This window comes from Anomaloglossus baeobatrachus, unplaced genomic scaffold (assembly GCF_048569485.1).
Source record: "Anomaloglossus baeobatrachus isolate aAnoBae1 unplaced genomic scaffold, aAnoBae1.hap1 Scaffold_188, whole genome shotgun sequence".
Classification (NCBI taxonomy): domain Eukaryota; kingdom Metazoa; phylum Chordata; class Amphibia; order Anura; family Aromobatidae; genus Anomaloglossus; species Anomaloglossus baeobatrachus.
This window is the reverse complement of record NW_027441958.1, coordinates 69,690-84,637: the sequence shown is the minus strand read 5'-3', so window position 1 is coordinate 84,637 and position 14,948 is coordinate 69,690. Positions and strand designations below refer to the sequence as shown.

General features: G+C 49.9%; 2 pseudogenes; one reads left to right on the top strand and one right to left on the bottom strand.

Moving 5' to 3' along the window:
- The first annotated feature begins 1,073 nt into the window (after positions 1-1,073).
- Positions 1,074-1,280, top strand: LOC142260803 (U2 spliceosomal RNA; annotated as a pseudogene).
- An 11,978-nt stretch (positions 1,281-13,258) lies between these two features.
- On the bottom strand, positions 13,259-13,465 carry LOC142260802 (U2 spliceosomal RNA; annotated as a pseudogene).
- Between the last annotated feature and the right edge of the window lie 1,483 nt (positions 13,466-14,948).

Genomic DNA, 14,948 nt, shown 5'->3' with positions numbered 1-14,948 from the left:
TTCAACACTCTCATGGGCACTCTTCCCTTCCATATTAATGAATAAAACTATGATGTAAATAGCATATAGATACCCCACAAATGCAGATAAAAGTAGGTTATGGGAAACGGGGGAAGAGAGAAACAGGAAAATAGTGGAATAAAGTATACCTTCCAGGTGGGAGAGGAAATGGCAGCACAGCCAGTGGAGGTGAAGCAAGGGGAGCCTGCAACTAAAGAGTTGAGAGCGTTATCACATGGTGACTGAGCCTGATTGTAACGGGAGCATAGAGGTGACGATCCTGTCTTACCTGCGTTGGTGTAGAAGTGGGTGTCCTGTGGTGGAGTCAGCTATGTGCAGTGGTGGCCGTGGGTTCTTTTATGTGCGACCGTAGTAATAGCTGCGCCCACTTCCTGTATGGGAGTGGAATGCAGTGAGGGTAATGGAACGCACGCCTGCGCATTTGTGTTTAACGTCGCGCATGTGCAGAACGGAGAAAAGGCTGCGCTCACTTCCTAATGAAAGGGAGTGAGACGCATCTGGGAAGGGAAGGGAAAAGATTAGGGTTTGGGGATGATGAAAGGGCTTTCTACGGGCAAGGATGGCAAAGGGTGGCAGTGACGGAAAGTCAGGCAGCCTGTCCTGTCCTGTCCTGTCCGTCCGTCTTTTTGTATCATGAATTGGAAAGACTGCAAAGGGGAGGGGAGGTGCTTGTGTCCAAAAGGAGGAGTTATTCAGATTCATTGCAGTGGGCGGCGGCTGCAAAAAGCACCATTCTTCTTGTTTTTGCTCTGCAAAACAGCCTTTTCAAGGGTTGGCTTGGGTGACAAAATGTCTTCTGTAGGCGTGGGTTTGTCTCCCTCTCCCTAAGATGTGTCCGGTATAGGCCAGGGTGCCACTCAAGGCCGTAACCAATTCGGGTTATAGCTTCTCGGCCTTTTGGCTAAGATCAAGTGTAGTTTCGGAGGACGCTACCTTGGTCGGTACTGGAAGGTGCCTGGGATTGCACGTCTGCCGGCCTTGAGGAAGTGTGTGCGCCTTCTGGTGACACATAGCCCTCTTGTGCCTGGACGGTTCCCAGGCAACGGGAGGCGATCACCTTTGTTATTTTGAAGTCCTACTGATAAACAGAAAAAAAAAAAAATTAAATCTGTTCTTATCAGTTTAATATCTGATACGTCCCCTCTCTGGGGACCATATATTAAATGGATTTTTAGAACAAGGAGATGGAAAAAATCTTGCTCTGTCCACTGCACGCATTGACCTGGTATTGCAGTACCTCCAGGACCGGTGCACCCCTTCTTAACCCAGTTTCCAAAAGCAGAACTCAATTCACCTGATTCAAATGAGCCCCATTAGTGAATTGAAAGAAAGCAAAAACTTTATATGCACCTCAATTTGGCCAATTCACTTTTCACACTTTCACCCTTTTTTTTATCTTTCACACCTTTTACTTGCTTTATTGATGCAAAAAGCTGTGCCAAATAGCAAACTCATCTCCACTCAACTTGACCAACTCTGCTATGTCCCGTGCAGTATCTTATTCTCAGTCTTATCTAGATCATTTGCAATTGAATAGAATAGATCCCTTTTGGCTGCTTATGACTGTGTAAAATATGTAGTTTTACTGGGCTGGGATGAGAGAATCCATTGAAGCATGGTGTAGGGATTGTGGTTCCTTTGTGCTAAGAAGAGAGGCTGGCACCAGCCAGAAAGCCCCATTGCAGCCAATAATCACTTAATAACTTTTTCAACTTGTCATCATATGGGAGGCCTTCCATTCCTTGTAGTAGTCTAGTTGCCCACCTTTGAACTGACTCTAACTTCTGAATGTCCTTATTAAAATGTGGAGCCCAAAACTGGTTCCCATATTCCAGATGTAGCCTTACAAGTGATTTATAGAGGTGTAACAATACGTTGGGATCACGGGATCTAATCTCCCTTTTTATACACCCTAAAATCTTGTCCCAAGCAGCATTCCATCAGCCTCTGGAAGGTTCCTGGCGCATTGCACAGCTCGAAGGGCATGCTTTTGAACTCGCAGAGACCCATAGGGGTGGCGAAGGCGGTCTTCTCCCGGTCTGCCTCAGCAACGGACACTTGCCAATAGTGACTAGTGAGATCAAGGGTAGAAAAATAATTTGCAGTTCTCAATGCAGCTAGCGATTCCTCAATACGGGGAGTGGTGCCGTCCTTCTTTTTTAACAGGATCAACAGAGCTGCCCAAAGGCTACAACTGTCACGGATAACCCCAGCCGCCTTCATGTTGCTCAACATGTCCTTGGTACACTGGCAATGTGAAGGTGGTATTGGCTTATAGCTCTCTTTGATGGGTGGGTGTGCACCTGTGGGGATGTGGTGTTGGACCCCTTTTATTCCCCCAAAATCTAGCGGGCTTCCCACCGGTAACCCGCTCCCCAGCTTGGATGGATGCTGAGGGAGCCCCTTTTGCCCGCAGGCTCTGGCCCTGGGAACTGTAGCCTTGGCGGTGACTGTGCTTCCCTCTACGGTGTGAGCTGTTGCCTTCAATCGGGTCTTGACTGCTGGGAAACCCTGGAGGTTCCTGTCGCTAACGGATTTGACCGGTTTTACGGCGACTCCTAGCCTGGTCGGGGTCCGTAGGCCCTGCCGGATGGTGCTGGCTTCTCTTCACTCCCCGATCTGGTACCGGCGGGCCACCGCCCATCCCCGGTCCGTACGGTTCACTCCAATCAGCCTCTCCTGCAGAAGGTCACCACCGTCTGCCAACCTTGCTGAGTGCCCGGGCCACACACCCGGACACGGTCAGTCTCCTCTCCTCTTCACTTCTCTAACTCCAAAACTGATCTCTAATCTGACTCCTTTTCCCGCCTCCAGGACTGTGAACTCCTCGGTGGGTGGGATCAACCGCCTGGCCCACCCCCTGGTGTGGACATCAGCCCCTGGAGGAAGGCAACTAGGATTTGTGTTTAGCTTCGGTGTGCCTAGCCGGAGTGTAGAGTGTGTTGGTGTAGTACCTGTGACGACCTGGCTTGTCCAGGGCGCCACATTCCCCTATAGTAAAATGCAGACCGTCTGCGGGCTGCCCGTCCATCACCGGTTTTATTTTCACAACTGAAAAAGAATAAAACGGTAAAACATGTAAAAGCATCATAAACATTTTACAACGGTACAGCTTCCGCTCTTCTCCCACCCAAACAACCTGGCCCTGATGCTGCCCCTAAGAAGCGGGCAGCACCCCTTGACCCCAGTCCAGCACCAAGTTGCCCGAGCGGGTTCTGTCTCTTTCAGGGGGCCCACGTCCAAGGGGACCCCTGAACCCCCGGAGGATCGCCACCGGTTACGGTAGTGGCGGGCCTAGGCCATCCCTTTCCTCCAGGCCCATCCTCCCAAATCAGCCTCTCCGGAGGCGGTAACGGTGTCAAGCCAACAAACATTTTTATTTACATTGCACTAAGTTTGTGGTTGCCCTGCAAGTTCTCGGGCTTGTCCGTAAGCAGTTCCTTACGCAATGGTTGCACAGTCCCTACGGGGACAACAGTTGCCGGCAACGGCCGGTTTAATCACGGTTCAATCAGGTAAACTTCTTTGGTTGATCATCTTTACTTATCATTTAAAACTTTCAAACTGGTACACTCAACACATAAAGCCCCCCCCTTTTTAAAGAGTAGTTTCCCTGTACCTAAGTGGGGGTCTACCTAGGTTGGGGCGAGTGGACCTTCGGGGTCCGGTGTCAGTGGTGACAGGCAGTGGGGCAGAGGGAACAGTCAGTTCCTCCTCCCTGCTATCATGTGGGGCAGGCGGAGGCGTAGGGGAGCTGGGTACAGGTACATCCCTGGGCACTGGCTCGCGGTTAACCGTTTCCATCATTTCTTCATCCACGGGTTGTGGGAACAGTATCACTGGAAGGATCACCGCACCGTTCTGTGTAGGCCAGTCTGCTGGAAAATCACCCATCATGGTGTGGATTACCTCTTTTTCCTTCTCCACTGGACTGGGAACTGGAGCCTCATCCGCTACTCTCAATGCTGGTGGGCACTTCTTCAGGTGGTCTCGGGAAACCGTGGCCAAAGTCCCCCCCTGGTCACGGCTGATCTGGTAGGCCTTCCCATTCTCCCATCCTGTGGGCTGGACTACATACGGGGTTTTTTCCCATTGATCATCCAGCTTGTGGGCCCTTCTTTTCCGCTTCAGCACTACATCCCCAGGTTGGAAGGAACCGGCAGGCGCCTTCTTGTTGAAGCACTGCTCCTGTTGTCCCCGACTCCGGCACAAGTTCTTTTCAACATACTACTGGACCTGTCGGTACTGTGTCCTCCGCCGAGTGTCCCATTCAGCTGTCGACAGGAGTGCTTCTGAAGCTTCCAAGCCCATTTCCAGATCCACTGGTAGCCGGCCGGGACGAGCTCTCATCAGGTATGCTGGAGTGCATTTCGTAGAGCTGGAAGGGATGTTGTTGTACATATCGACCAGGTCAGGTAGCTTCTCCAGCCACAGGTTCCGCTCTTCCAGTGGTAACGTCTTGAGGAGGCCCAGGACCAAGTGGTTCATCTTTTCACAAATGCCATTGGTTTGGGCGTGGTAAGGCGTGGTCCGGATTTTCTTGCAGCCGTACAACTGGCAGAATTCCTGGAATACCTCTGCTTCAAAGGCCGGACCCTGGTCGGTAAGCACCCTCTCCGGGTACCAATGCGGTCAACAGAAATAAGCCTGGAAAGCCTTAGCAGCGGTGCGGCCGGTTAAGTCCTTAACTGGGACAACCACCAGGAACCTCGAGTAGTGGTCTACGATGGTCAGAGCGTAGGTGTACCCACTTCGGCTGGGGGTGAGCTTTACATGGTCAAGGGCAACCAGCTCCAGCGGTTGGTGTGTAATGATCGGGTGTAGGGGTGCCTTCTGGCTGGCCTCGTCCTTCCTTCTCAATGCGCAAGGGCCACATTCTCGGCACCAGGCCTCCACAGATTCCCGCATTCCACTCCAATAGAACCGCTCTCTTAACAACATCTCTAGCTTCTTCCACCCGAAGTGCACTGCACCATCATGGTATGCTTGCAGGACGGTGGGCACGTTAGCCTGGGGAATCACCAGCTGGCGGATCTTCTCGTGAGTCTTTGGATTAATCAGCTCGCGATACAACTTCCCCTGGTGTAGGTATAGCCGGGTCCGTTCTTGCCACAGACGTTGGGCTTCGGCAGGGGCAGCAGGGTCTATCCCAGCAGAACCCTGTTCCACTAAAGTCTTGACCAGGCGGACAGCAGGTGCCTGGTCCTGAGCTTCCTGCCAGTCCTGTCGGGGCAGCGGATCCAGGTTCACCCGTTGTTGGTAGACGTGCACCTTCTCAGTGAATGGCCGGTGAAATGCAGGCAACTCGATCTCTTCGAGGTCATCATCCTCTGGCCCCTCTTCCGACAGGTGGGGCATCCGGGAGAGTGCATTGGCATTGACGTTGGTACGGCCGGCCCGGTACTTGATGGTGAAATCGTAGTTGGCTAACCTGGTCACTCACCGCTGCTCCAACGCGCCCAGCTTGGCCGTATCTAGATGGGTCAGCAGGTTATTGTCTGTGTACGCGGTGAACTTGGCTGCTGCCAGGTAATGGCGGAACCGCTCGGTGATAGCCCACACCAGTGCCAAGAGCTCAAGCTTGAAGGAGATGTAGTTCTCAGGGTTCCTCTCAGTCGGTCGGAGTTTTCGGCTAGCATAAGCTATTACCTTTTCCCTTCTGTCTTGGACCTGGGATAGAACAGCCCCCAAGCCCACATTGCTGGCGTCGGTGTAGAGGATGAATGGGCGGCTGTAGTCAGGGTACGCTAGGATTTCCTCTCCGGTCAGGGCTGTTCTCAGCTGGCGGAAGGATTCCTCATGCTTTTCTTCCCACACCAATGGGGCTACTAGGGATCTACCACCCTTGGTCTGTCCTACGAGGAGGTCTTGCATGGGGGCAGCCATCTTTGTGTACCCCTTAATGAAGCGACGGTAATATCCCACCAGGCCCAGAAACTGCCTCACTTCCCTCACTGTGGTCGGTCTCGGCCAGTCTTGGATGGCGGTGATCTTCTCGGGGTTGGGGGCGACACCTTCCGCACCAACCACATGTCCTAGGTACTGCACTCTGGGTTTCAGCAGATGACACTTTGAGGGCTTCAACTTCATCCCATACTTGGCAAGGGACGCGAACACCTCGGCTAGGTACTCCAGGTGGGCTTCATACGTCTGTGAGTACACAATCACATCATCCAAGTACAGCAAAACGGTCCCATAGGCAGTCTTCTCTCGGTCTTCCGGTGCCACGGCCACCTGCCAGTACCCGCTGGTGAGGTCAAAGGTGGAGAAGTAGTTAGCGGTTCTCAGCGAGGCCAGGGACTCTTTGATGCGGGGCAGAGGGTAAGCATCCTTATGCGTTATCTGGTTAATCTTCCGGTAATCCACACACATCCGCATGGTGCCATCCTTCTTCTTAACCAGCACCAACGGAGCGGCCCAGGGACTACAGCTGTCCCTAATAACCCCTGCCTCCTTCATGTTCCTCAACATGTCTTTGGCGCATTGGTAGTGCGCAGGGGGAATAGGCCTGTATCTCTCTTTAATAGGGGAGTGTGTACCGGTAGGGATGTGGTGTTGAACCCCTTTAATCTGCCCAAAATCTAGAGGGTGCTTGCAAAAAACCCGCTCATACTCCTGTACCACCCGGTATACCCCTTCCTTGTGGTGTATGGGGGTATCATCAGTGCCGACATGTAGCTCTCGATACCACTCGCCTAACTCCCCCAGGGATGAGTGGGAACCGGCAGCAGGCGGTGTGACCGGGGGAACGGCTTCATGGATCGTGTGGGGATCTAGAGTGAGCAATTTGGCAAGGGTAGCGTACCGGGTGGTGCATGAATGCACACATATTGGTTTTATAATCTTATTGTATTACTTTATATTCTTATTTCACTTGTGCATATCTCCACCATAATCCTGGCTAAGAAATATAGCTTTTTTTGGGGTACACAGGTAGTAAGGTCTTCTTTCTATTTCTTTAGGGGTGATATAGCCTGGTGGAACTCTAGACCTCTAACATTATATATGCACCCTTTTTCTTTATGGTTCTTGGACACCTTATAACATTCTTCCATACATATATATCTTTCTCATAAATTATAAATAATTAGGCATTTTTATATATTTTATTTACATTTTCATAAATAACTTTTTACAAAGCATGGGGGACATTCTCACATACATATAATTTTCATGTACGCATTCTGAAAATTTACGCATAAACCGTACACACTCCTTTTTGTAACAATTTCTATAACTCATTCGCTGAACTCTCATCCCGGATATTCATTCTTACACCGAATTTCCTGTTATAACACAACATTCATGATTTTTATTCAATTTATTTTTATTTTTTAGGTTTATTAGTACTGATGAGCGAGTACTAAAAAGCTCGGGTGCTCGAAGCTCGGGCCGAGCCTCCCAAGATACTCGTGTACTCGGCCCGAGCACCGAGCCCAATGTTATCCTATGGGAGACACGAGTATTTTTGTGAAATGACCACCGGCAGCATGTAGAAACCCTAAAAATGGCACAAAAGTCTCCGAAGAGTGCTCAAATGACATGGCAACAGCATGGGGAAGACCCCTTGAAGCATTTATCACTCAAAAGTCACAGCTGTGAATAATTTTGTCCGCGTTTTACGCCATTTTTACGGACTCACCAGAAAACCTTCCAAAATGACACCAAAATGATTTTTCATAGCGGAAATGTTAAGGGCACATACCCAATAGTGAGATAGAGCTAATGTATGTTACTTTTTGAGATCAATACATGAAAGATTTTACGTAAAACATTGTGTGGCACTCCGATGTCCCTGAGAAGAGACGTACATAAAGGCCTCTGAGTCTAATGTGCCCATTTTGAGGAACTGAGTCTTTGTAGTATTTTCCTTTGCCAGGGCAGTCCAAAATTGTGAGGTTCACCAATGCCCCTGCATACAGACGTGCATGAAGGCCTGTAAACCTGAAGTGCCCATTGTAAGGAAGTGGGTCTATTGTAGTATAGCCCTTAGGCAGGGCAGCCAAAAATTGGGAGGCTCCACGTTGTCCCTGGATAGAGACGTGCATGAGGGCCTCAAAACATTAAGTGTCCAGTGTCAGGAAGTGGGTGTATTATAGTATAGCCCTTAGGCAGGGCAGCCAAAAATTGGGAGGCTCCACGTTGTCCCTGGATAGAGACGTGCATGAGGGCCTGTAAACCTGAAGTGCCCATTGGAAGGAAGTGGGTCTTTTGTAGTATAGCCCTTTGGCAGGGCAGCCAAAAATTGGGAGGCTTCACGTTGTCCCTGGATAGAGACGTGCATGAGGGCCTGTAAACCTGAAGTGCCCATTGGAAGGAAGTGGGTCTTTTGTAGTATAGCCCTTTGGCAGGGCAGCCAAAAATTGGGAGGCTCCACGTTGTCCCTGGATAGAGACATGCATGAGGGCCTCAAAACATTAAGTGTCCATTGTCAGGAAGTGGGTGTATTATAGTATAGCCCTTAGGCAGGGCAGCCAAAAATTGGGAGGCTCCACGTTGTCCCTGGATAGAGACGTGCATGAGGGCCTGTAAACCTGAAGTGCCCATTGGAAGGAAGTGGGTCTTTTGTAGTATAGCCCTTTGGCAGGGCAGCCAAAAATTGGGAGGCTCCACGTTGTCCCTGGATAGAGACGTGCATGAGGGCCTCAAAACATTAAGTGTCCATTGTCAGGAAGTGGGTGTATTATAGTATAGCCCTTTGGCAGGGCAGCCAAAAATTGGGAGGCTCCACGTTGTCCCTGGATAGAGACGTGCATGAGGGCCTCAAAACATTAAGTGTCCATTGTCAGGAAGTGGGTGTATTATAGTATAGCCCTTAGGCAGTGCAGCCAAAAATTGGGAGGCTCCACGTTGTCCCTGGATAGAGACGTGCATGAGGGCCTCAAAACATTAAGTGTCCATTGTCAGGAAGTGGGTCATTTGTAGTATAGCCCTTTGGCAGGGCAGCCAAAAATTGGGAGGCTCCACGTTGTCCCTGGATAGAGACGTGCATGAGGGCCTCAAAACATTAAGTGTCCATTGTCAGGAAGTGGGTGTATTATAGTATAGCCCTTAGGCAGGGCAGCCAAAAATTGGGAGGCTCCACGTTGTCCCTGGATAGAGACGTGCATGAGGGCCTCAAAACATTAAGTGTCCATTGTCAGGAAGTGGGTCTTTTGTAGTATAGCCCTTTGGCAGGGCAGCCAAAAATTGGGAGGCTCCACGTTGTCCCTGGATAGAGACGTGCATGAGGGCCTCAAAACATTAAGTGTCCATTGTCAGGAAGTGGGTGTATTATAGTATAGCCCTTTGGCAGGGCAGCCAAAAATTGGGAGGCTCCACGTTGTCCCTGCATAGAGACGTGCATGAGGGCCTCAAAACATTGTTCCCATTGCAAAGGAGCGGGTCTCCTGTCGTTGTAACGTGGAGCCTCCCAATTTTTGGCTGCCCTGCCAAAGGGCTATACTACAAAAGACCCACTTCCTGACAATGGACACTTAATGTTTTGAGGCCCTCATGCACGTCTCTATCCAGGGACAACGTGGAGCCTCCCAATTTTTGGCTGCCCTGCCTAAGGGCTATACTATAATACACCCACTTCCTGACAATGGACACTTAATGTTTTGAGGCCCTCATGCATGTCTCTATCCAGGGACAACGTGGAGCCTCCCAATTATTGGCTGCCCTGCCAAAGGGCTGTACTACAAAAGACCCACTTCCTTCCAATGGGCACTTCAGGTTTACAGGCCCTCATGCACGTCTCTATCCAGGGACAACGTGGAGCCTCCCAATTTTTGGCTGCCCTGCCAAAGGGCTATACTACAAAAGACCCACTTCCTTCCAATGGGCACTTCAGGTTTACAGGCCCTCATGCACGTCTCTATCCAGGGACAACGTGGAGCCTCCCAATTTTTGGCTGCCCTGCCTAAGGGCTATACTATAATACACCCACTTCCTGACACTGGACACTTAATGTTTTGAGGCCCTCATGCACGTCTCTATCCAGGGACAACGTGGAGCCTCCCAATTTTTGGCTGCCCTGCCTAAGGGTTATACTACAATAGACCCACTTCCTTACAATGGGCACTTCAGGTTTACAGGCCATCATGCACGTCTGTATGCAGGGGCATTGGTGAACCTCACAATTTTGGACTGCCCTGGCAAAGGAAAATACTACAAAGACTCAGTTCCTCAAAATGGGCACATTAGACTCAGAGGCCTTTATGTACGTCTCTTCTCAGGGACATCGGAGTGCCACACAATGTTTTACGTAAAATCTTTCATGTATTGATCTCAAAAAGTAACATACATTAGCTTTATCTCACTATTGGGTATGTGCCCTTAACATTTCCGCTATGAAAAATCATTTTGGTGTCATTTTGGAAGGTTTTCTGGTGAGTCCGTAAAAATGGCGTAAAACGCGGACAAAATTATTCACAGCTGTGACTTTTGAGTGATAAATGCTTCAAGGGGTCTTCCCCATGCTGTTGCCATGTCATTTGAGCACTCTTCGGAGACTTTGTGCCATTTTTAGGGTTTCTACATGCTGCCGGTGGTCATTTCACAAAAATACTCGGGTCTCCCATAGGATAACATTGGGCTCGGTGCTCGGGCCGAGTACACGAGTATCTTGGAAGGCTCGGCCCGAGCTTCGAGCACCCGAGCTTTTTAGTACTCGCTCATCACTACTAATAAACCTAAAAAATAAAAATAAATTGAATAAAAATCATGAATGTTGTGTTATAACAGGAAATTCGGTGTAAGAATGAATATCCGGGATGAGAGTTCAGCGAATGAGTTATAGAAATTGTTACAAAAAGGAGTGTGTACGGTTTATGCGTAAATTTTCAGAATGCGTACATGAAAATTATATGTATGTGAGAATGTCCCCCATGCTTTGTAAAAAGTTATTTATGAAAATGTAAATAAAATATATAAAAATGCCTAATTATTTATAATTTATGAGAAAGATATATATGTATGGAAGAATGTTATAAGGTGTCCAAGAACCATAAAGAAAAAGGGTGCATATATAATGTTAGAGGTCTAGAGTTCCACCAGGCTATATCACCCCTAAAGAAATAGAAAGAAGACCTTACTACCTGTGTACCCCAAAAAAAGCTATATTTCTTAGCCAGGATTATGGTGGAGATATGCACAAGTGAAATAAGAATATAAAGTAATACAATAAGATTATAAAACCAATATGTGTGCATTCATGCACCACCCGGTACGCTACCCTTGCCAAATTGCTCACTCTAGATCCCCACACGATCCATGAAGCCGTTCCCCCGGTCACACCGCCTGCTGCCGGTTCCCACTCATCCCTGGGGGAGTTAGGCGAGTGGTATCGAGAGCTACATGTCGGCACTGATGATACCCCCATACACCACAAGGAAGGGGTATACCGGGTGGTACAGGAGTATGAGCGGGTTTTTAGCAAGCACCCTCTAGATTTTGGGCAGATTAAAGGGGTTCAACACCACATCCCTACCGGTACACACTCCCCTATTAAAGAGAGATACAGGCCTATTCCCCCTGCGCACTACCAATGCGCCAAAGACATGTTGAGGAACATGAAGGAGGCAGGGGTTATTAGGGACAGCTGTAGTCCCTGGGCCGCTCCGTTGGTGCTGGTTAAGAAGAAGGATGGCACCATGCGGATGTGTGTGGATTACCGGAAGATTAACCAGATAACGCATAAGGATGCTTACCCTCTGCCCCGCATCAAAGAGTCCCTGGCCTCGCTGAGAACCGCTAACTACTTCTCCACCCTTGACCTCACCAGCGGGTACTGGCAGGTGGCCGTGGCACCGGAAGACCGAGAGAAGACTGCCTATGGGACCGTTTTGCTGTACTTGGATGATGTGATTGTGTACTCACAGACGTATGAAGCCCACCTGGAGCACCTAGCCGAGGTGTTCGCGTCCCTTGCCAAGTATGGGATGAAGTTGAAGCCCTCAAAGTGTCATCTGCTGAAACCCAGAGTGCAGTACCTAGGACATGTGGTTGGTGCGGAAGGTGTCGCCCCCAACCCCGGGAAGATCACCGCCATCCAAGACTGGCCGAGACCGACCACAGTGAGGGAAGTGAGGCAGTTTCTGGGCCTGGTGGGATATTACCGTCGCTTCATTAAGGGGTACACAAAGATGGCTGCCCCCATGCAAGACCTCCTCGTAGGACAGACCAAGGGTGGTAGATCCCTAGTAGCCCCATTGGTGTGGGAAGAAAAGCATGAGGAATCCTTCCGCCAGCTGAGAACAGCCCTGACCGGAGAGGAAATCCTAGCGTACCCTGACTACAGCCGCCCATTCATCCTCTACACCGACGCCAGCAATGTGGGCTTGGGGGCTGTTCTATCCCAGGTCCAAGACAGAAGGGAAAAGGTAATAGCTTATGCTAGCGAAAACTCCGACCGACTGAGAGGAACCCTGAGAACTACATCTCCTTCAAGCTTGAGCTCTTGGCACTGGTGTGGGCTATCACCGAGCGGTTCCGCCATTACCTGGCAGCAGCCAAGTTCACCGCGTACACAGACAATAACCTGCTGACCCATCTAGATACGGCCAAGCTGGGCGCGTTGGAGCAGCGGTGGGTGACCAGGTTAGCCAACTACGATTTCACCATCAAGTACCGGGCCGGCCGTACCAACGTCAATGCCAATGCACTCTCCCGGATGCCCCACCTGTCGGAAGAGGGGCCAGAGGATGATGACCTCGAAGAGATCGAGTTGCCTGCATTTCACCGGCCATTCACTGAGAAGGTGCACGTCTACCAACAACGGGGCCTCCCATATGATGACAAGTTGAAAAAGTTATTAAGTGATTATTGGCTGCAATGGGGCTTTCTGGCTGGTGCCAGCCTCTCTTCTTAGCACACAGGAACCACAATCCCTACACCATGCTTCAATGGATTCTCTCATCCCAGCCCAGTAAAACTACATATTTTACACAGTCATAAGTAGCCAAAAGGGATCTATTCTATTCAATTGCAAATGATCTAGATAAGACTGAGAATAAGATACTGCACGGGACATAGCAGAGTTGGTCAAGTTGAGTGGAGATGAGTTTGCTATTTGGCACAGCTTTTTGCATCAATAAAGCAAGTAAAAGGTGTGAAAGATAAAAAAAAGGGTGAAAGTGTGAAAAGTGAATTGGCCAAATTGAGGTGCATATAAAGTTTTTGCTTTCTTTCAATTCACTAATGGGGCTCATTTGAATCAGGTGAATTGAGTTCTGCTTTTGGAAACTGGGTTAAGAAGGGGTGCACCGGTCCTGGAGGTACTGCAATACCAGGTCAATGCGTGCAGTGGACAGAGCAAGATTTTTTCCATCTCCTTGTTCTAAAAATCCATTTAATATATGGTCCCCAGAGAGGGGACGTATCAGATATTAAACTGATAAGAACAGATTTAATTTTTTTTTTTTTCTGTTTATCAGTAGGACTTCAAAATAACAAAGGTGATCGCCTCCCGTTGCCTGGGAACCGTCCAGGCACAAGAGGGCTATGTGTCACCAGAAGGCGCACACACTTCCTCAAGGCCGGCAGACGTGCAATCCCAGGCACCTTCCAGTACCGACCAAGGTAGCGTCCTCCGAAACTACACTTGATCTTAGCCAAAAGGCCGAGAAGCTATAACCCGAATTGGTTACGGCCTTGAGTGGCACCCTGGCCTATACCGGACACATCTTAGGGAGAGGGAGACAAACCCACGCCTACAGAAGACATTTTGTCACCAAGCCAACCCTTGAAAAGGCTGTTTTGCAGAGCAAAAACAAGAAGAATGGTGCTTTTTGCAGCCTCTGCCCACTGCAATGAATCTGAATAACTCCTCCTTTTGGACACAAGCACCTCCCCTCCCCCTTGCAGTCTTTCCAATTCATGATACAAAAAGACGGACGGACAGGACAGGACAGGACAGGCTGCCTGACTTTCCGTCACTGCCACCCTTTGCCATCCTTGCCCGTAGAAAGCCCTTTCATCATCCCCAAACCCTAATCTTTTCCCTTCCCTTCCCAGATGCGTCTCACTCCCTTTCATTAGGAAGTGAGCGCAGCCTTTTCTCCGTTCTGCACATGCGCGACGTTAAACACAAATGCGCAGGTGTGACGCCCTAGCAGCAGTCGGACTGCTCGGCAGACACTTTGATGAAAAACAAAAAGGTTTTTTACGGGGGAGAATATTTGTGACGCCACCTGCGGTGTGCGGTAATAAGGAATACCGCCGCTGCTGTATGGGAGTGCCGGGGCTGATGGTGTTGGGGCAGCCTGGTGGTGATTCCCTCCGCAGGTAGGGGCCCCGGGACTCAGGGTAGGGAATAGGTAGGAACAGCCTATATTGATATAGGGCCGGCAGGACGCTGGGGGCCAGGGTACTCACTCAGGTGTGATGACGCATTCAGTGGACACAGACTCTGAGGTAAACAAAGTCTCTTGGTACTGCTGCACTCGGTGACTGCACGTGCGGTGGTCCCTTTCAGTGATTCTGTGGTGGACTGGAGCCTTCCTCCATACACTGTATACTGTGTGTGTCCCTGGCCCCGTTGGCTTGAAACCTTCGGGTCCCGTCCCTCTTTTTAATTGGGACCTGCTCTTAGCAGCTGGCACGTGGGATTTTCTGTGACTGCTCTGTGTGGGAAGTCCTATCCCTCCGCTGTGCTGACGCCGCTAATCTCTGAGCCGTCAAGTACAGGCCACTGTCTGCGACCCAGCCAGGCTCTCCTCAGGGAGCTCTTAATCCCCAGGTCCTCTCTCTTTTTCAGTTACTACCAACTGTCTAACTGACTCCTCCCACCAGCCTGTCTGACTCATAGGTGGGCGGTTCCTTTCCCAGCTGGAACCACGCCCCTGGTGTGCCTGACAAGTGTAGTGTTTGGGTGACTAGGATTTGTGCTGTTAGTACAGAATCACTGTTGCGGACCCCGGAACCAAGGAGGGTGGGCCCTGCAC